This window comes from Alosa alosa, chromosome 20 (genome assembly GCF_017589495.1).
Source record: "Alosa alosa isolate M-15738 ecotype Scorff River chromosome 20, AALO_Geno_1.1, whole genome shotgun sequence".
In the NCBI taxonomy this organism is placed as follows: Eukaryota; Metazoa; Chordata; class Actinopteri; order Clupeiformes; family Clupeidae; genus Alosa; species Alosa alosa.
The window spans coordinates 28,968,302-28,992,155 of record NC_063208.1 but is presented as its reverse complement, the minus strand read 5'-3'; the positions used below and the strand labels follow the sequence as shown (position 1 = coordinate 28,992,155).

Sequence of the window (23,854 nt, the reverse complement as noted above, 5' to 3'; positions counted from 1 at the left end):
CAGATCTAATAGACCTCTCCAGAATAAGTCCCGCCTCCGAAACATCCGGATCCACCCAACTTCCGGTTGTCGTATGTCTATGGGAAATAACATGGCGTTTCGAAAAATCGTACCTGTCAAACTCTGTAGGTTGCAAAGTAGAAAAGGCTGGTGGGCTGATTGGCCTACATACTTCTGCCATCTGGTTTCCACTGGATTTTTTGATTGTTTGTGCTGTTAAAGTAGTAAACGATTATTAATGCTAACCGGGAGCTATACTCCGATGTACGCGGGCGGAGGAGGGCGTTAGATCTCGCTCACAATCAGTCACAACCTAACATGATGGTCATTTTACAGTTTACAGTGGTCTATACAAGTAAATCGTTTGCAAGGTTCAGCCTCTTTTCAACACGACTGTGACTGTGCTGAGAGTTTGTTGGCTGTTATTGAGTTATTTGAAAAAGAAAGAAATCGCCGACAAAGACACTAAAGACATTACGAGACGAGATTTTTTTTTTCACGAAAAACAGATAATGATAAGCAGACTAGGAATCAGAGGCAGAGTTGTATTGAGTCGATAGCTTTATTTTGCATGACCTTGATCAGAACAGTAACATTTTCAGAATGTATTAACAACCTATCAAACATGACGATTTCATGCAGGGTTAGTGGCACCTCCGTAGACAGGCTCTGGTGCCATGAACTCTATTTCGGTGAAGACAAACTATGAAACATTGCCATTGCTATGCAACCTTGACTCGCGGAGTCGCGGCGTCCGAAGCGTGCATTAGCTTAGTGCTTCTTACTGATATATTTCTACTTTAACAGCACCGACAATCAAAAAATCCAGTGGAAACTAGATGGCAGAAGTGTGTAGGCCAATCGGCCCACCATTTTTTTCTACTTCACCACCTACAGATGTTTGACAGGTATGATTTTTCGAAACGCCATGTTATTTTTCATGTCTAAGTTCCATGATGGTGTTTGTTTCACGCATGTAGTGTGTGGTTTGGTTGAGCGAGACCGTGCAGCTTGCCTGTCTTCAGCTTAAAGTTTCTGTCCAAAATTGCGTGAAAAACGCCCAATAAGCTGCCAAAATTTTTAAGAAAAGAAATCCCCGGGGAGAAAGCTCCGAACCCCTGAATTTGTGTAGTCTACTAGCCTGACATAGCCATAGGCCTACTCAATTCTAGTCAGAATATGAGTCTGATACTGCTCCATTGGGACGTAATTATGGGGCGTGTTTCAACCGATACACTGGGGGAATGCCTCTGCACTCGATTGGATAGACCTAACTAATCAGAGCAACGAAATAACTTACCGTGAGATGTAGGAAAAACACATCAACCATCCTTCTTCTCCACAAATGCCTTAACATTGTTTTCTGGTCTTTTGTAAAAGTTATTTTGCCGTCCATAACAACACTCATTAACGAAATCTAAGAGATACGTAGTAGGGTAGGCTATTAGGAAAAAGCTGATAGCCTATATCCCCTCCATTTTTAAAAGAAATTCTGTTGAACACTGATATGCTACAAACATGTTATAAACAGCTGGGAAAGGCTGTAGCAAATCCCTCGAACAGGTGGTCAATGAGAGATTTCAAACGAACGAGGGAACATGTCACAATGCAACACGCAGTTTTCCCTTGATGAAAGTGAAAACATGAGTTTTCCCACATCTCAACTTTGGCCAAAGTTTTCAGAAATAATAGTTTTCAGTGATAAATCTCATTGAAATAATATGCATTTTCCATATGGGGTCTTAGAAGCCATCTGTCTCCTTCTAGCCACAGCGTTTTTGTTGCAAACATATCAACCTAAGCTCAGACGTGAAAGACGACGCGCTGTTGCTCACCTGTCCATTATTGTAAAGCCCGATTTGATTGGTCCGCCAGATTTGGGACAAGCAGTTGCTCCACAACGGAACAATGCCAGATCGAACTTCCCGACCTCAAATGTTGTGGGCGAGACTAAGTTCGGCTGGCACCCAGGCTAGTAGTCTACCCTACTTAGCCTACAATTCCTAGGCTATACACGGGTTTCCCGTTTACCAACAAAACTAGATGCACGCGCAGCCGTGGGGCAGAAGACGCTTGGTGGCCGTCCACAACGTTATAAACTTAACCTACATAGTCGGCTGCTGTAAGCTACAATCGGATTTTTTTGTATACCCCTGTTGTTTCAATGATAATAACATCTCATTTCAGACTATATTTCAAAGTTTGCCGTTCATTTGCATTATTAATATCGTATTTTATCATTTTTGGCGAAGACATGCATTCCATTAGGGATATTGAACATATTTAACATTCTCTAACCATCGTGATTTCGAATTGGTGCAGTTTTCAGCACAAAAACTAATTTTATTCTTTTGCTCTTTTGCATTGCTCTATGCTGTTTTATGGTGCTTTCTGCCTCTTGGTTGTGCACGCATGTTTTCGTGACGTTGCATAGAAATCCATGTATAGGCTACTTGTCATGTCAAGATGTCATTTTAGCTAACATGGTTAGCGGTTTCTCGGACGCAATTGAGCAGTTAGTCCACACTTCATCAACCCACACATGAAATCTACTTCTGTCAAAACTTTTGAAAGGGAGAGACACTAAATTAAGTTTTGAGCGTAGCGCAGTAAGCACACGCATAATTCAGTGGCTTTACGCACAGAGCGAGCTCATTCTAATGCCTGGTACAGATGCTAAAATGACATCTCGACATGACGAGTATTAAGGTGTTGCACCTACGTCATAATGTCATGTGACCGTTTGTTTACAACTAGAGTGGTAGGCAAGAATGGTAGGCAAGGCACTGCAGAGAGTGGTAGGCAAGCCTACAACAGTCGGGTTGCATAGGCTACACATAGTTACAAATAGCTTCAAAATTGAAATTTTAATATCAAATATTGACCGGGATGCCGACCACTTGTGTAGGCCCTAACAGTTGGTTTTACAATAAGAAGCAAAAAGGCGACGAACGACCGTTTAGCCTACCTATCCTCGTGGTTCATGTGGAGGATGATCGTTAGCAGCTGTGAAGTCTTTTATTCTCAAGATAGCCTAATGGTGTAGCCTACTGTCTACGAAGGCGTAGGCTAAAAATACAACTATCTACAGTCATCCAAAAATGAATTGCCAGAGACAGGCTATGAAGGGAAAAAGTGCAGCATTTTAAACATGGCAAGATTATTTTTACCGGAACAGTTTGTTCTAATTTGTCTCGTGAAATTCGTGCTTGTGGACATTAATCACCTATCTTCTGTCCTTCTATTTCAAGTTATCATGTGTGTCATTTGATTATATAATCACAACAAATGCTAATAAATGAAAACAGAATAGGCTTTTGTGCTATAGGCTAACGTTACAGGTCACTTAGGCTAACTCTAGGCTAACTAACTAACTTTAGGCTATCAAATATTGAACAATGGGATAACGTTTCATCATCACCTTTATTGATGCCTGAAATGTTGACATTGCTGAAATACAGAGATGTAGCCTACTGAGAGGCAGCTGCAGACAACGATGTTCAATGGGTTCAACTTGTCCCTTGCCTACCAGCTGGATGTAAACAAAGCTATAGAACCTAGAATACGTCACATGAAAAACGTTAATAGCCTAGGAATAGTAGGCTAAGTAGGATACACAAATTCGGGGGTTCAGGGGTTTCTTTTTAATTTTGGCAGCTAATTGGATGTTTTTCACGCAATTTTGGACAGAAACTTTAAGCTGAAGACAGGCAAGCTGCCTGTCTGGCTCATCCAAACAACTCCATATCCACAGCACCCATTCTTGTTAATGAGGAACCACTTGAGTTTGTGGAAGATTTCACCTATCTGGGCAGTCTAATCAGTAAGGACAGCGGGGCATCAAAAGACATCAAAACAAGGCTGGGAAAGGCTCAGGGTGCCTTCTCCTAACTCCGTCCCATCTGGAGATCAAAACAATACCGCCTTAAAACGAAGATGCTCTTATAGAACAGCAATGTAAAGTCTGTTGTGCTGTACGGTTCAGAGAGCTGGCGAGTTGTCAAAACAGACATGAGGAGAATGGAAATGTCCCATAATGGATGTCTCAGACAAATATGCCAGATCTTTTGGCCTAATAAGATCTCCAACAATGAACTGTACAAGAAAACGGGAAGCCGGAGCATCACCAAGGAGATTACACACAGACGCCTGAGATGGCTAGAACATGTTAAAGGGATGAAGCAGGACCACATCCCAAAGTGGCCTTAAGATGGACACCTCCAAGCAAAAGAGCTGGAACAGATGAACCTGTCATGGGGAGAGGTCCAACATGCTTCCAGGGACCGAGTGCTCATTGAAGCCTTATGTCCCATAGGGGACGAAGAGGAGTAAATAAGTAAGTAAGTCTACTGCACACCCTCTTCATTGCCAGTAACTGCATCGATGATGTGATATAGGTTTAAGGTGGCATACTTAATCTGGCCAAGCATGAGGGTTTCCTTTGCCGCTGTGGACTGGATGTGGTTCCAGGCATACTCCCACCTGCACGCTTGTGAGAGCGCCCTGTCCAGTTCGGTTTGCAGCTCTGATAGGGTATTATTTAGCTGGAGGAGGACAGAGCTCTGTTCATTGACATATTGCTTTAATCCAGTGCGTTCTCGTTCGGTTTTGATGTCTGCTCCCCTTCCTTGATCTAGCAATTGGTCACGGGTCACGAGAAGGGTGTCAAACCGACTGATCAAATGACTGATGTTGTCAAACTTTTGAGACTTTTTAACAATTGTGGTCAGGAAAAGAGGATAGACAGTTGTGCGCATTTCTCTGTCATGAAGTTTCTCTCTTCTGGAGAGCAAAATGCTGTATTCCTTTATCAAGTCCTCTAGTTCCTTCTCTTTCTGGGCCACCACCACCCTCTGCAATTCGGCTTTTCGGACACCTTGTGATCGTTTGGCATCATTCTCTTTGATGAACCTGTCAAATTTGAGCAAAGCTATAGAGAACTAAAAACAAACTAATGTGATATCTTTTCTTAGATACTTCAAAGTAACCACTTTTTGCTTTGTTGAATGCTTCACACTTTCAGACCAAATCAAGACATTCCCTTTTGTGCTTGATAGTGTCAGATTGTCTATCATTGTATATCTATCTATCATTGTCTATCATCATGAGGCTAGTTATGGTAACATCAATATTGTGAAAGGGGTCAACAAGGTACAGTAAATAATGGACATAGGTTAAAGCCTTTATTTAAACCCTAGCTCGCTTAATAGAAAATACACATGTAAGTACAGATGTATTTGGACAGTCTTTTTTCCAAAAGGAACTTCAGCTGTACTTCAGCTGTCACAAAATCTAGTGCAAAATAGAAGGCCTAGAAATGGGGTTTAGTAAAAGTTTAACAAAATTGAAATACTCAAGGGCTGCAAAAGAACACAGCTGGGGAGTTTAAAACATTTTTATTCTTCCAATCCAGTCCAGCATGTCAACATACAACGGGGCAATTTTGGAAGGTACTGCAACAATCCAGGAATCCACTCCACCCAGCACCCAAGAGCAAGTAGGATATATAGACAATGAATATTCTGCCTGCGTATGCTCAAGCAGGCCTTTATGTCCACCTCGCAAATGTAGAGTCCGACTTGCTGCAGCCAAAATCATCTTGAAAGTAGCCTATAGGCCTGACAGGAGATAACATTTAGAAACAATATATCTTTAAGCTCACAACATTCAGACTGGCACAAAAAGGCCCACCGGGAATCCTCCCGAAGCTCCCGATAGCCACTCCAGGGCTGCATTCAAAGCATTAAAGATGCCCTGCCACACGTATTTCATTACTTTGTGGTAATGTCTGAAGTTCTACCATGGACTCTGTAACAATTTTTGTGGAAAACATGCCTTGGTTACCTTGTTTCAAGTCATTCTAGCGTGGTATTGAAAGCCTGCATGAAGACTCAGCTCGATTTGCACCAGTTCTCATTAATATTCAACTGCTTGACTCTGATAGGCTAACAGCTAGTAGGTTTCGTCCATAACATGACAGCCGTTATCAACTAATTTTAGCTTCATGGCATGAACTTAGCTTGGCTAGCGAGTGCTAGCATTGTCCAAATGTGCATAAATAAAACCTGCTAGGCTAGCACGTTCGTTAAACCTGTATAACATAGCACTTCCTTGAGTTGACAATAACGTTTTACTTACGGGCACTGGTCGTAGACTGCTGCGATGGTAGCCTACTGCGATGGTAGCCTACTGCTTCAGGCTTCAACAGCAACCTTTTTGCAAAGCCTGTAGCATTGTTCCAAAAAAATTAACTGAAGCCATTTGATCCTCAAGTCTGGGTTCTTGGTCAAAATGCATTGTTGAATTTCTATTCGTGCATAGCACAAGTCCGTTGACATTCAGCCATCATTGCATAGGCCTACTAAAACTGTCACAGAGCTAAACGAATTTTGTGGGCATGGCCCCAACTGGGCAAGCTCATGAATAGTAATGAGCTCATCAATTCCACGTCAATCTGAAGAGCTTTTGCAATTGGCCAAATTTCTCTGCTTATTTCTTTTCAGTGGCTAGAGCTGACAGAGGAGGTAGCTGTTTATTTTCACATTCACGACATAGCACAAACACATATGGACCTAACATGTTCAAAAAAATACAAGTAAAAACGGTTTTGTGTGGCAGGGCACCTTTAAATAACTTAATTTAACAGACATTGCAACTGCATGGTTAACTATAGGCCTACCATGAGGTTATTAAAGCTGGTTCCAAATTAGTCATTGAATTGAATTAATAGCTTTATCTTGTTATATAGAACTACTGTATCTAAATAACCTGTTAAAATGTACCAGAATTCAAGAAATTGCATCTAGTCCAAAAAATTATTTTAGGGGGAGTACCCTCCGCCGAAATTTCCCACCCACTTTCAGAATGCCTCCGACACCATGCCACAGTGTGTGATATGCTTTCTGTACAGGAATGTTTTGGGCTGGAGCAGACAATTGGCCTACAAAATAAATCACTCCACCAGAGAGGAGGCACAAAGAGAAGCTTGATTGTATTCTCATTGTGTTGAGAAAAGGCCGACACAAACATTCATAAGAAGACGCAGTGACCAGGAGGGCAAATAGAGCAGAATCAGTATAAGAATAAGAAATACTTTATAAATCCCAAAGGAAATTTGCAGTCACAACAGCACCATCCTGTGCATGTAAACAAACATAAAAGTAAAATAAGTTTAAGAAAAAAAAATATAATATAAATATAAAAATAATAATAAAGTCACATCACATCAGTCATCAGCCATTACTGTGGCAAAGAGGTGAAGAGTTGTAAAGTTTGATTGCCATTGGAAGGAATGACCCATGTCTCTCAGAGGAACATTTGGGGGAGATTAGCCTGCCACTGAAGGTACTGTTCAGCTCAACAAGTCTATCATTTAGGGGATGAGAATGCACATCAGCTTGTGAAGCATCCTCCTCTCTGCCACCACATCCAATGAGTTCTGCTGAATTCTACATCCGATAGAGCTGGCTTTCTTAACAAGCCTGTTCAGTCTGTTAGCATCCCTGGCTTTCATGCCACATCCCCAGCACACCACTGCTTAAAAAAATGGCACTAGATATGACAGACTGGTAGAACATCTGTAGCATCTTGTTGCAGATGTTGAAAGATCTTAGTCTCTCTTTTTGTCATTTACGACGGCATATCTCTATATATCCATGGTTTGTTTTTTGGAAAGTACTGCACAGTGTGAATGGAAATGAAAGTTAATATAATCTGTAAAATAATACAATAGTAATAATAGGCCTATACCAAACAATACAATCCTCATTCATGTCATGTACAGTAATTAGACTTTTGAAATTGTTGGCAAAAATGAATGTAGGCCTAATGGGTTTAAAGATTAGGCTACAGGTTTCTGGTACTATATTGTGTAGCATAAACTACATTAACAAGAAACCACCAAATAAGAGTGCATGGCGAGGCAGATTTGGGGAATTACAGGGGTATCTACCTCCTGCCCATAGCCAGCAGCCAGACCAATAGATATACCTTGTCTCTGCTGAATTGCTAAAGCTAAGGAGGAATGGGCCTGGTTAGCACTTGAATGGAAGACCTCCTCTGAAAATGTTGCTCTTGGAAGTGGTGTTGGTGGGTGACTAGGTGAGACTCTTCCCAACGGCCAAAAATGGATCCCAACAATCCAGTGCATCAACAGCGACAGTGTGCTGCCATCCTTCAGATGAGACAGTATAAATCCTCTCCAGACGATCACTGCCCGCATTCTTTTCAAGAGACCCTTACCTCTATTAGAAAAGGTGCTCTTTGAATCTTAGTGTGGTTTCTGTCCTGTTTGTGGTACAACTGGATGATCTTCACAGCCAGGCAGCTATAAGAAAAATGCAAATAACAAAAACAACAACTACACATGGCTTTTATGGATGTTAGCGTTTGACTCCGTCAGTCGTCAGTCCCTCTGGACAATCCTGTCAACATAGGGATGTCCAGAGGAGTATATGAGGATACTAAGGCTCCTACATGACATGTCAGCTGTCTTCTGTAATGGCATTGAGAACCCTTCAAACAAGGTTGCATCATAGCCCCCACACCGCTCACAGTCTTCATAGCAGTTATCCTCCACCTTACTGGACTCACTTAATATCCTTAGGGCTCTATTTTGCACACCAGCGCAATTGACTTTGTAAATTCGCGCTTTAGTCTTTCCTATTTTTCAGTCAGCGCATACAGTGGGCAGTGCTTCGACTTGGCCAGCTTCACTTTCAAGGGTCCTGCGGCGGGATCACGCTGCATCGCGACTTTAATTTGTATTTTTTCAGTGAGACGCTGCAACAACCCAAACAACAGGTAGATGGCTCAAGTGAGCAGGGTGTCTCGTAAAAAGAAATGGAGCCTGGAAAACCCTACACAGACTTCACTACAGACTTTAGCAGACTGGTTTAGAAATAATTTAATAGCGAGAAATATGCCTGCCCTGCCCTAAAAAAAGAAATATTTGGTTAACTGCGAGAGTGAATCCCGTTTGCAGTCAGAGAAGAAACGCAGGACAAATTAAACATTCTGGTTTTCTCCCGAGTGCAACGATGATAGACAGACATAATTTGGACAAAATATAGAGCATATTAACCTCCGTTGCTCAGCCAAATGCCTTCCTGTTACGGCCCTGTTATCACGATGAGTTAGCCTACAGGCGATAAAATCGGTTTTTGATGGTGCAAGTTTACTTCATTAGCGGTTTATTTATTTTTTTATTATTAAAGAGTGTTTTTCATTTAAAGGTTTGACTTTGTGCTTATTCAGTAGAGCATTTAGTGCCCTCCCCAATCCCAGACGTTCACATTGCATGTTTGTTTGTAATGGATGCAACCCCCCGCCAGATAGGCTATGCGCTTGACGGCAATGAGTTGTTAACAGACATGAACCAAGACATATAGCCCAGCAGCAATCTAGGGACTGTTCGTTATTTATTGAAGGGGCCACCGGAGGAATTTTGAGTGCTTCAGTTGCAAGTTGCATGACCCTCTCTTGCCTGCTAGAAATTGTTCAATGACCCTCTGACAGAATTGTTAAAAAAGACATGACCCTCCCCTGCCAATTGTCGCTGTCTTCCGCCCGCGCCACAGCCACACACTGTGATAACGTTCTTAAATCCATCCATCCATCCCGTGAGCTTGCATGTTAATTTATTTTCATTGGGCATACCGTGCCGTGCCGTCCACAGCTCTTCAGTTCTGACAAAGCCAAAATTACTCCTTTTGAAACAATGAGTGCAGGAAGCGTGTTTGTATGGTTATATTGCTTGACGGGGGGGGAGATCCCAAGCAGCAGAGATCCCAAGCAGCTTTCAGCCATAAGGCTACTTTAAGAACATTTCAATTCACCCTACACTAATATTCAAAATGTTGAAAACTATTTTGGCATAGCCTATAAAAATTCAAAGTTTCTAGTTTAATTAAATGGAATGTTAGTTGTAAACAAACGAAGCTACTTGGTGAGGCTTGGCCTCACAGATGCTGCTCGTGCCTTAAATGGCAGGAAAAATCTTCAATGATAGGCCTATTAACTAACCACCCAATTCACGCTGGCTGGGGAAGGGGGGCCATCAGACATTTGTGCCCAGTTAATCCGCCCTGCCCCCAACAAATCCCACCTTCCCACCTCTGACAGCTTAAAAGAAGTCAAGAGGACTCCTTACTCACAGACCTATTCACAAACCTCCCCTTACCTACCTACTCCCCACACACTCACACACACACACACACACACACACAGGCATTTTGCCGTGTTTTGAAATCCTATGCAGCTACAGGAGCTTCCAATCATGAGGAAGCAATTTTCCATTGTAGGCATAACTAACATGCAATAACGCCGCAAACAACCCAAAACTAGGCTAGTCATTGTCAACATGTAAATTAAATGTACATTAATGTGAATCAAATTAAAATGTTCTCTTTTGCAAACGTAGGCATAGTAACAGAATAATTTAATAATGTTACAAAGATACTACATCAATCCGTATGTTTCGTTAGGCTACTAGGCTATTTGTTTTGCCTTGATTCATTTAGGCTAGGCCTTTTTATTCAGGGGCCAGATTCACAAAGAATTTTAAGGCTAAAAGTCAAACCTAACTGGCTTAATTTAGGAGCAACTCCTAAAAATAATGGGCGTCACTCCTAACTTTAGGACTCCCTAATTTTTTCACAAAAAAGTAATTCACGAAGCATTTTAGATCTAAAAAGTAGCACCTAAGTCTGGGACAGCTTAAGTCGAGAGGACTCCTAACTCACTAAGACCTATTCATAAACAGCTTTTTGTGGCATTTTACGCTATGCGATGTTTTGAAATGTAGCCTATGCAAACAGGAGCTTTCAATTCTTGTAGGGAACAATTTTGCATTCATAAAAAGGATGCAATAACGCCACCAACAACAACCAAAACTACTCATTATTAACATGTAAATGAAATGTAACGCTTTCATTGTGAATCAAATTAAAATGTTCTCTTTGCAAACGTAGCCTAGGCATATGGTGACAGATTAATTTCATAATGTTGCAAAGGTAGGCTACTCTTTATTCATTTAGGCTAGGCCTTTTATTCAGTTATTAATCATCTTCCGTCCTTCGCACTACTTGTGTAGCGCACGCATTCTCCGGACCTGTCACCTGTCACCATCATCGGAAGAGAGGTGTTTGGAATTCCCGCGTTACAATCGTCAGCCAATCAAGGTGGTCACTTCAGTCAAGCTTGTGCATGAGTAATGACGTCATCCATTGCCACGAAGACTCACTCCTAGTTTAGGATTTGTCTTTAAGGCTTTGTGAATAACTTTTAAGAGAAAACTCCAAGCTAAAATCTTTAAGTGCGATTTAGGAGTAGCCTACTCCTAGTAGTAAGATAAAAGCCTTTGTGAATAGCCTACGGCCCCAGTTATTCATCATCTTTCGTCCTTGTGTAGCGCACACATTCTGAGACCTGTCACTCATCATCGTAAGGGATGAGTGACAGGTGACAACACCTCTTGCTCGTAAAAAAGCATCATAACGCACATTCTGGCGGGTCTGTTATTTACTGTAGGCTGCGCAAACCACAGGTCTTTATTTTGGGCATTCATTCATTCATTCATTCATTCAACCTTTATTTATTCTCGGAGGGTCATTGAGGGAAGCCCTCATTTTCAATGAAGCCAAAGTCGCAAAATTAAACAAACAACGCCACTGACAAAAACAGGCGATAGACGCTGTTGAAGAGTGTAAAAAGCCTCATTTGTAATCCTCTTGACCTCTAGTTTCCAGACAAGCAGGTTTACTGGCTTAACTCAACCTGTTTTTTTCAAAGTTTTCAGGAAGCCTGTGAAAACAGTTCCAGAAAGCTCAAAATGATCAGGCTATGTATTTGGTAACATAGGCTCTGAACTGAACTGGGTATGTAAACACAGAGTAAACGGTAAAGTTTTGACAGTTCAAAAAATGATTAGGCATTCCTGAAATGCATGTTCAAATGTTGATTTAAAAAAATTAATCCAAATTTTTTTTTTTTTTTTTTTTTTTTTTTTTTTTATACATCTATTCCTGAATTTTTGGTCAAATACCGGATAAAATCTGGCATTTGAAATTTGGTGGTATGTATCCCCATGATTTTACAGAAAAATTTTGTTTATTGGGGCCATTTAAAATAAAGCCAAAATAAATATTCATCATCATCATCATCATGGCTGCATTTCCAGTATTGGCGATAAGTAGTCGAATGGATGGCGACGCCTTGCATTTGCGTCTTTTTGTTGAAAGTTAAAAGTTTTCAATGGGCGCTAAGCATACCACGTCTAATAAGGATTATGTCGCATGAAATGTAATTCCCTTTCTTCCCAAGCGAAGCTGAAGATGTTTATCAGTGGTAAAGGTTTTATTGATAGTGTCCGTAATGGACGTAAGGACCTAGGTAAAGACAGCAGGGGTTGAGTAAAAATATTGATTGGTATTTGAAGAACTACAAAGTCACCAAGCAAATTGATAGGAACTGATTTGACCAGGCTACTTTCATTTGTTAGTAGAAAAATCATTGTGGTAATAGTAATAGTTTACTATTGTTGGTTTACATGTGACTGTTTTCCTGTTCAGGTGTTATGTGGGTTGAAATGACAAAAAAGACTTCTTATTAAGGGATGCAAAACTGCTTCAAATATATGTTCAACATCAGTATTTACTGAAACAATGTGCCCATTAAACTACTGAACTTTTTCATTCAGTGACGGTCATAAACTATCATTAAACTAGATGTGTAAATTACCCCTTATAAACTTTTGTTCATAACTATGTCAATGATTTTCACATTTACAGTAGGACTTTATCTCTGACCACTTTCATGTCAGCCATGGCCTTTTAAGAAAAAATAATTTGATGTTAAAAGTTCGAATGATGTTTTTTTTTTTAAACCTGGCATAACTAAAAAAAATGGGTTAAAGTCATGTTTAGCAAAACTGCTAGAAAACATGTTTAGCAAAACTGCTAGAAAATGTTAGTTAAGTTAGCTAAGTAACGTGGTTAGTATAGTTAGCATTGCTAACATAGTTAGCATATTTAACAAAACTGTTAGAAAATGTTAGCTAAGTTAGCTAAGTAGCATGCTTAGCATGTTAGCATTGCTAACACTGCTATAAAACATTAGCTAAGTAGCATGGTTAACAGAATTAAAAATCTTAGCATAACTGCTAGCAAACATTAGAGCCATTCCAACTTTCAGTTATCGTCAAATATCTACCTATACACAGCCATTAAACTATTTGAATATCAACATTCATTAAACTGCTAGAAAACATTAGCTAAGTAGCATGGTGAGCAGGTTAGCATTGCTAGCACTGCTATAAAACATTAGCTAAGTAGCATGGTTAGCATAGTTAAAAAACTTAGCATAACTACTAGCAAACATTAGAGCCATTCCAACTTTCAGTTATCAAATATCTACCTATACACAGCCATTAAACTATTTGAATATCAACATTCATTAAACTTCCAGTCGGTCAACAACTTTTAAACTATTTACCTTCAACTTTTAAACGGTCTACTTTTAAACTATCATTAAACTATCATTAAACTAGCTGTCTATCAACAACTTTAAACTATCTACTGTCTATCAACAACTTGTAAACTATCTACATTCAGCTTTTAAACAGTCTACTTTTAAACTATCACCATGTCTATCCTAGCATCACCGTAGTAACCATCTTTGTATTATCTGTTTTAACTATACATGATATTTTACATCACAACTTTAGCATTTTCATGCACTGGTAATTCCTTGGAAAATTTGCGCTTTCCTTGACTCATGGAGCTGCGTGAATTTTATTACAACTTTTCGCCACGGTATGGCAGTCCGCTTGATACTGTAAGGCGTAAGCCATTGGTTTCCAAAGGAGATTTTATTTGTGTCGCCAGCATAGCCTATTGACAATTTATGTTGTAAATAGGCCTACCCTTATAGTTTTACCTTGTAGCTTAGGGAAGCTAACAGCTTTCTATTAGGATCTAGTTTGTTAGTTACAGTTTTGTCATAACTCCCTGATGCATTTTTGCATGTAGAATAGCCAGAGCGTGGATATGTCAATCGGAAAATTAAACAATATCGGGTGCCTATGGACTAGGCTGGGTGAACCCAGCCTGATCTGCCCGCTATTTATTTTTTGATTTCTTAAAAGATTGAGCTTGGTCTGGTGAAAGCCAGACTAGCCATGGACCTCACTTTACACAATTCAAGGGAACATGAATCAGCCTATATTTGCAACGAACAATAACGGACAACAGCTCTTCAACTTTGGCCGTTAAAATGTGGACATGAACAGTCTAAGCGGCGCATTTCATCAAGGCCCATTTGCAGTTTGAAAAGTGGGGGTGCAAAAAAAAAACTCTTGTTTCGCCTAGGTTTCCTGAGACAATTTTGAAAATTCCAGAGGCCAACTATTCACGATGTTTTCACGTGGGATATTAACGATATAAGATCTAGCAAAAAAGTCTAACAAAAATTGTCATTATGTTAGGTGCTGTGTAGTGATTTCCGGTGGTTTTATTCAAGCTGATTGGACTGCAAGTAGCGTTTTTTTACGCACAGAGTGATTTAGTCTAGGCTACAAGTTCTAAATGAATAATCTGCTTAAAAAACTGCGCCTGATATTGACAGACACAGACACACCAGCATAACCTGAATTTCCATTCAAGGAATAAAGGAGGTAGTCTATAGCCTACAATAATAATGATCACAATCTCCATTTTCTGTCCTGTGCACGCAGCCAAGCCTTGTCAATGACTGTGATGAAAAGATCTGCACGTAACCTACTTGCTACATTTTGAAGGTTATCGTAAAAGGTCCCCCGGTAACCTGTCACTGTTTATCCCCATAGGAAAACGACACTAGAATTAGTTACCCAACTGTGCCTGTTCCCTTTGTGTTTGACTGTAATCATGTTATACATTAATTAGTGATTAAAATGACCTTTCTAAGCTCCATATCTGTAACACTTAACTGATCTGACCTGACTTGAGTTTACGTGTAAGCCTGTGTGTGCCTGTCTGCACTCATGATTCTCTACAACTTTTTACTGCATTGCCATTAACAAAGTAAAGGGAAAAAAGGTGTTTCTTTGTCGAACAAATCTATGCATTCACGGGTTTGCGAGTAATTCAAACGAGAGTAATGGGTGCGCAGGTGAACGCAGAGACTGTAAATATGATGCAATTTGATTTCATTTCATGATTTTTTTTAATGTTCATAATTTAACATACAGACAAGTGTGTGATCTCGTTGGAAAGCCCCACTTCTGCTGTCACGCAATAAAGGCTTCTCGCTGCTATGAACAGTTGCGGAGCAATGTAACAGAGAAGAAAGGGTGTGTTTTTTGACACACTTTGCGTCAATCAGCTTCGAAGGGTTAAAATCTCACGTACCCCCATTTGGGAACCACTGCGCGATGCCGTGTCGGTGTTGTGGTCAACAACTGCCCTTTTTTACCCCCGAAAAGTGGGGGTGCGTTCGCACCCCCTGCACTGGTGCTTCCGGCGCGCTTGCCCATTTGGACATGTCTGTTATTTGCACCACTCGTTAGATGTAAAACAGCATTTCGTTTCAGACTACTGTTACTTAATTTGTGCATTAACAATAACGTTTCAGACTACTGTTACTTAATTTGTGCATTGACAATAAAGTATTACATGAACTAAAGATGACTAAAATCTTATGTAGAAGAAGAAACATTCACAAAAAATCCATCCATCCAAAAATGACCTTTGTTTTTGATAGCTGTTGAAAACGGCATGGAACTGACAGAGATGTTTTTGTTTATAAATAAATAAATAACATTATGCTGATACCTTTTGCTTTTCCCAAATACAATGTAGCCTACAGGTGTAAGTGACCTTTCATCAATCCAGTTGCAATGGATGAACTGCCCTACTTGTGATTGTTTAGAGATTTTAAAGGTTTTATAACAATGCTACATCTTCTTTGGCTATTCTACAATCTATTCACCTTTTCAGCACCAGTAGGCTACTTTCTCTGCAGCTGCACACACACACACTCAGGCATGCCAAACAAGCATACACAAAAGTTTCAAGAGTGGGGGATGGAGTAAAATATGGAGACAAATTGAAGTGTTATTTATTTTCGCGGAACGGATGTACAGGACTGAGCGGCGGTCATATTTTTTACCGCAAGTTTTACACTTGTCACACAATGGTGTTTAATTTTGACGAAGGTCCGATTGACAAAGAAGCACAAACTCATGTATCATCCGTGCAATTCACCGTGAGAGGGCGATAAGACCACGACATCACATGATAGCCTATCCATTCTTTTCCAAACGAGTTTTTCAGCTGAATCCTACATATAGGCTACTTTTAAAAGCATTCTCCATCCCTACATTACGCATGGTGGATTAGAATAGAATAAAATAAATCTTTAATGTACACTGTAAAAAGTTTCTGTAAATTTACACCCAGATTCCAACATTATTCACCTGTTTCCTTCAATAAACAGGACTTTCCAGTCATTAGTAAGACAAATGTGTAAAATCAGGCTCCAACACTGTTGTTTGCCAATGCCCGTAATGTTTATTCTGGAACACACGTGCTTCCTGTTATCTATTAACGCGTTACCTTCGATCTGGTGATGGGAAGCTGTCTGCTGAGAGAAGACGATACGTTGAATCATACCCAAACCCATCAACACAATAAGGTGAGTTTATCTGTCATCTTTGACCAGAAATACAACGTTTGAAAACACACTGGTCATGTTTATACAAGTTGTATAATACAACATCTCTGAATGTTACCCTGCTGAAGCGAAGTTAGTAGCAGTGCTATTCAGCTAGCCAAAACCATGCTTTAAGCCCTTAAGCCATGCGTTATCGTTATCACTTGTTGATCAAATTTTACGTTTCTCCATTGCAATCTGAAGCCATCTAAAAGTATTGGTATGAGTAGGGTATCATTAGTTTTTAAAGTTTAACTTCGCGTGATTTACCTGCTATAACACTGTTTGCTAGCTAAGTCTGCTTAGCATCATCAGTTTAATAAACCAGTGGCCAAATAAACAATATGGCACAAACGGATCAGTGTAGTGTGACTACTGCTTTCAGTGTTTACTTGTATGCATTAATTTCGCCCGTGCTGGTAATTACTTTGTTAAGTCCTTCAGTTGACAGTTTAGAAAGCTAATGCTAGTTAGTAGCCTAGCTAGCTTTCCATAGCAGAGGTGGTTGCATGAACCGTGTATGGTATTCCTCCTGAGTTCATTTGAGCTAGCGGCATGCAACAGGAAGATGTTTACATGTCATATGTGGGCATCAGTCCACTGCGTCTATTTATGTGAGCCATACCTAAATTCATGACAATATACCCAATATAGACCTTCCATGCTGTGTTCCAGATTGCCAAATAAAAGAGACATGCAGGTCTTGAATTTCCCCTGGGGATCAATAAAGTATCTATCTATCTATCTATCTATCTATCTATCTATCTAGGTCTTTAGACACACATATATAGAAACCATAAACAATGTGGTTTTGATAAGACAGACAATTTCAAAAGCAAGCACCCTCACTTTGCACACACATACACACATTCCTCACACAAACATCTTATCACACCCGCCTCATCACTTTTAATCATTCAACGGCAGACACATATACACACACACACACACACCTTTCATACTCACCTTGCAGACAACTCACATTCACTCACTCCTTACACACATACACACACACACAACACACTCACAGAGATTACATTCACTTTCTCACTCCACACACACACATCATGAAGAGTTGTTCAGTGCCTTTCTTTTCTTTTGCTAAGGGATGTCGCGACTGTAGCTGATGTTGAGTCTTCAAAGCCTACCTGTGACGCCTAAGCCTGATATTACTAGGTATGCTTGTTTTCATTCACTAGAGTAATAATGATCAACATATACATATTTAAATCAACCTTTGAACACTAAATGTTTTTTTTTTTTTTTTTCTGTATTGAATTTTGTTTGGACAAAATCCTAAAAGGAATCTAATCATAGTTGACATGTGGATCTATATCTTAAATTGAATATGATAAATTCTTTTTCAGGTGAGCGACAAGGTAATCATCAAAAGTGGATGGTCAGCATTGAATCCTTAATCTTTTTGTGAAGGGTCCAACCTGCATCACATTTCTAACAGGGATTGCGACATGTTTCTCCACCTTCTATATTCTGAATCTGCAATATCAGGAGGGAGGCAGCGTGCACCCTTGAATTCTTCCAGAGGTAAGTTCATGTCACACTTTCAGACCAGAGTTTGTTTTATGTGTGGTATGTATTGGGGGTTGTGTAGTAGTCTACTATGTAGTTATAAGCACTACTATGCAGGATTACACCCTCTGAAGAGCAATCATGCATAGTACTGCTGTAATAACCACATAACACTATACTTCTACTTCATACAACTGATTAAATCAAATATAAATGCAGTTACAGTAAGTAATAAATGTCAGTTAATTTCATTGTGAAAGTGTGTTAGCGTTACAAATTCACATCGATTCATTCACTTTGGCACAATTTTTCCTCTACATGAATCTAGTGTACCCTATCAGTTTTTGTAACTCTCTCTCTCTCTCTCTCTCTCTCTCTCTCTCTCACAGAAAAAGGCCCAGAAGAAGCCTAAGAACAATCACTAATAAGTAAAGTGAATGTTACTTGATTTCTCATGAATGTTACTTGATTCCCTCACTGATTATCATTTATACTCATCTCTTACTTTAAATTCTTCTGGACATAATCTGTCAGTTTATTCATTCTCACATGTACACAAGGCCAATGCGATGCAATGATATTGATAATTGATAAATATCTGTGATGATTATTCTGTATCTTATTTTATTTTGAAATAGTACTACTTTAGATAACATGTCTACATTTTACATACATATGTGATACACAAGCCCTAATCTTGAGCCATGATAATTCTTTTTTGTAATGCGATGTTTTTGTTTTCATGATAATTCTTCTGTACCTTATTCCTTTGTTTTGAAATCTGATTTTCAAAATACTACTAGATAAGCGTGTCTACATTTTAAAGCGGGCCTAATGCAATGTATTTGTTTTCATTGTAATTCCTCTGTATCCTATTACCTGTTCTTTGAAATCCGATTTTCAAAATACTACTATGTATCTACATTTTACATTCATACATGATACCACGAGCCTAATCGATGTTTTTATTTTCCATGATAATTCTTCTGTGTCTTATTCCTGATCCTGAAATCGATTATAGTCAGTCTACATGTTCCTGAATTACTATTTACTATTATCTTGCTTCATGTCCCTTCATCTTTCAAAGATTACAAATTACTTTACTGTTAGACTGTCAAGTAAGTGCTGTGAAAAATGTAGGCTAGCTAGCCTAGGCTACACCATAGTGGATATTTGTGTTTGGCTCACCAGACAGATGGACAAACAACATCTCAGACACATTGAAGATATAATTAAAACAAGTAGGCCTACAGTACAAAAAAGGGGAAACATAGCCTATAGAAAATTAATAAATAAGTTTAAATATAGCTGTACAGCTCAGTATGCATGTTGTCACTAAGTTTGGTTAATAATGCTGATGGCATTTGGGATAAAATATTTTTTTAATAGGCTACACACTCTCCGACTGGGAGTTTTTGTAGTGTTGGTGACGAAACATATCGGCAAGCTGTCGGTTGGTGCGTAAAGTTTGCCTTAAAAAGCAGTTCCTCTTGCTAACTTCATTTGTTTTCCTGGACACAAACCCACGAGGATCATTAAAGTGTAGTTTCACCAACTGGCAGGTCAGCATCACTTATTAAATTTTCCAAATGTGCACCGAAATGTGTCCAATAGGCTACCCATGCCTTCCGACATTCACCCTTCCGATGATGGAGCGCAAAAGTTTAACTTGAATTTCCCCTGGGGATCAATAAAGTATCTATCTATCTATCTATCTATCTATCTATCTAACTTTGCCCACAGCTGCACAACCCGCGTTAAAATAGAGAATTACATTTGGGATTCTCAAAGAATTCTATGGCCCACTCAATCTGTGACAAGGTAGGCTAGTTTAAGAAAGCATCATTGAAAGCAGTCAATACAATACGTGATGTCCAGTCTTAAACATACGCATTTACACGGTCAGTTAGGCTATTCTCTGCCAAGCAAGGTCTCGGACACAGGCGCTTAAATATTGCTCTTTTTTTGTTATTACAGTTCTCTCCTCCTCGTAAGCCTCGACTACTCCGCCTCTGAAAAATACGGTGCTCTTCCTTTCGCCGGTTTCACTCATGGTTTCGACTCTCAATAGATGATGCCTTTATAAGTTCGGCCGGGAACGCACAACTCTAGGTTATCTAACACAGGGTTGATTGAACTAACTGGTAACCGGTGTTTTGGAACCGACAGCTCGGGTTTAGTCGCCACTGGTTCTGAAAACCCAGAGGGTAAAGTTTTATCTCAGTGTTTGTTAAGCCTCCTTTCTGGAATACCCCTCAGATAGGCCTACCACAGCTGTGGATAGTGTGGAATGTTCAAGTAATAGCACAATCCAATGTGTGTCTCAATTGTCCCCCGCTGACTACCTCACACATTTCTCTAGATTTTGCAACGAACTTACATGACACAATGCCATAAAATATGCCAGTTTTAGGACACAGAATAATGTTTGTAATGATACCAGGTAGGCCTACGTTTAACAGTACCTAACAAGTGTAATGAGCTATTCATTGTCAACACTGAGATAAAACTTAACCTCTAGAATCTTTGGTTTACATACCGAGTTAAGTTCAGAGCCTATGTTACCATAGTTACTTACATAGCCTGGTCATTTTTGAGCTTTCTGGAACTGAAATCCCAGGTTTACCGCTAACTCTGGGTTAACATACCCAGTTAAGCCAGTAAACCTGCTTTCTGGAATACCCCCCAGGAACCTCCTGGACTAAAGTCAGTGGCGCGAATTCAGATGCTATTTTAAGGGCGCATGCATGGCCACAGGCCTGCAGAAATGAATGCTATGCACACCCATCTACAGACACCCTGTTTTTCGGCTTTGTTCGTGCATTGGTCAACTAAAAATTTAGTAGCCTATATACATCTACATGCAATATCTTTATAACAACAACGCCTAATTACGACCTATTAATTTGGACAACTTTATACAGCCCTATAAAGGCTAAAGTTACCTTTAGTTTTGTTCCAATTTACCGTTGGCTTTAAACATCGTGTGCGCTTTAACATCAGCCTATAAGCATTACTCCAGCTGCGCTACAAGCACCACAAATTTGCCTACCTTGTTGTAGCCCATCTGAAATCCAAAACTGCTATGTTCCCTCCATCCTTTCGTTGTTTTCAAAAAAAAAACGTTTTATATCCATGATGGCCTTGAAGTCTTGAGTTTGTGAATTCGCTTAAATAAGCTTATTATGTGCTGTTAACCAGCAACCATAGACATTAAAAGAAAGCAGCAAGTAGCCTTCACTACAATTTCTGTAGTTGCTGCGTCCATTCATTGTTATTCTCTCTCCTGCTCAAACAAAAGTTTTGTGTGCATTAAGTTGATGATAACGTGTTTACAAACTCTACATAAAATAAATATTGTAAATAGCCCACTGTCATGCAGTTAATGGGATAATGTGCAGAGTTGGAAAGTTAGGTCAACTTGGAAAGTGTTTCTAGTTGCCTGTTGGTAAGGTACAGCTGTAGCTTAGGCCTACACCTGTCATCAGTATTAATTCTACTAGATTTATCTGCAGCCTTTGATACTGTTAACCATGACATTCTCCTATCTATACTATCTGAACTGGGAATTTCTGGAAAAGCTCTTGACTGGTTTGAATCTTACCTTAAAGGGCGTTCTTTCAACGTGTTTTGGCAGGGACAGGTATCTAAGTCTCATGACCTCACCACAGGTGTGCCTCAGGGATCAGTATTAGGACCCTTGCTTTTCTCTATTTACACCACTTCCTTAGGTGATACCATTCGCTCCCATGGATTTGACTATCACTGTTATGCAGACGACACTCAACTTTACCTGTCTTTCCCACCTGATGACTCTAGTGTTTCCCACCGGATTTCTGCATGCCTTAAGGATATTTCAGCCTGGATGAAAGATCGGCACCTTCAGCTTAATCTCTCAAAAACAGAGTTTTTGGTGTTTCCAGCTAAAACAGCTATTCCCCAACAGATTAACATCCAGCTTGACTCAACTTCACTGACCCCAACTAGATCGGGCACGAAAACTTGGGCGTTGTAATTGATGACCGACTTAACTTCTCTGAGCATATAGCTTCTATTGCAAAATCATGTCGGTTTATGCTTTACAACATTAGGGAAGATCAGACCTTATCTGACACAAGATTCCACACAACTTCTTGTTCAGACCATGGTCATCTCTAAGCTGGACTATTGTAATTCACTATTAGCTGGCTTACCCGCTTGTGTAACAAGATCATTACAGCTGATTCAGAATGCTGGAGCACGCCTGGTCTTCAATCAGCCAAAGAGGACACATGTAACTCCTCTCCTAGTTACTCTCATTGGCTCCCTATAGTAGCCATAATTAAATTTAAATCTCTCACTTTGGCCTATAGGACACTAACTAGATCTGCTCCTAGTTATTTTAATTCAATAATCAAGCCTTACATCCCCAACCGCCCACTGCGGTCTTCTGGTGAGCGATATGTTGTGTCGACCAGTCATGAAAACTGGGTCTAATTCCAGACTCTTTTTCTTCAGTGGTTCCATGTTGGTGGAATGAACTGCCCAGTGCTCTCGTTCCTGTGGTAGTTTTGGGTCGTTTAAGGGGGTCTAAAGACATTCCTATTCAACATATACTTAGTTGTTTAAAGCTTATGTGTTATGGTTTATATAATGTTGTTTTATTTTAATTGGGCTGTTAATTAATTTGACATTATTGTTTATTATTGATATTCTCCTTAATGTAGTCTTAGCATGTCATTGTTTTTTATATTATTGATTGAATTGACATTATTGTTTTACTATTGCCTTTCCCCTTTTTACATTGCTTTTATTAGGCTATTGCTTGAATTGATATTATTGTGTACTACAACTATTCTCCTTACTATATTTGACCTACATTTTAATCTGTTCCCTGTTCAATTTTAAATATTATTATGTTGTTTTGTATTTATGTGTCGCTTTGGACAAAGGCGTCTGCTAAATCCATAACCATAACCATAACCTGCAGGAGCGCTTGCGTGGGCGCCTGTGTTGCGAACACATTTTCACGAATCACGGATGTGTTGATGACATAAATTAGGAAATATTAGAGGACTTAATGAGACGAACTGCATGCCGATTCATTTAACCCAAATGCCCCAGCAGCAGCACGGGAGAGGAAAGCCTATCTGACAGATCTGCATTGTCTATGGTAAGGTAATGTTAGATTACATTGCAAAAATATCACCATGCATTCATAAGCTCGTGATTCAGTGAGAGTGATCCCAAAACATCGGAAAGTGACATTTCTGTATTACATTTTGTCAAGAGGAAAAATCAATAGTAAACTGTTCACAACTCACTATAGCACTGTGAACCGTTCCTGGTTGCGCCTGGCAAATCCGCCATCATAATAGCAATTCGCTATGGAACAAGCGTGCCTGTTGTTAAAGGGAATGTGAGATGACGCTCTGATTGGTTTATTGCACGTTACGTCCAAACCACACCCATGAATAATGTAGCTGCTACAGACCACCCCATTTTAGATTTGCGTCGGGCGCAACAGTGAATATTCCGCCGGTAAAATAGAGACAGCGATCAAGATCCGCCCACAAAGCGATTTGCGCGAAGTCAATAGAGCTGTACAGTCCCGCCCACAGCCAAAATGCGGTTAGGTGCCGGATGTAAGATTCCC

The 23,854-nt window shown here is 39.8% G+C and overlaps 1 protein-coding gene across 1 annotated transcript in view; it reads left to right on the top strand.

Moving 5' to 3' along the window:
* LOC125285176 (class I histocompatibility antigen, F10 alpha chain-like) overlaps positions 1-23,854 on the top strand; it is a 101,771-nt gene that overhangs the window by 35,699 nt on the left and 42,218 nt on the right. The gene's annotated exons all lie outside the window — the stretch shown is intronic.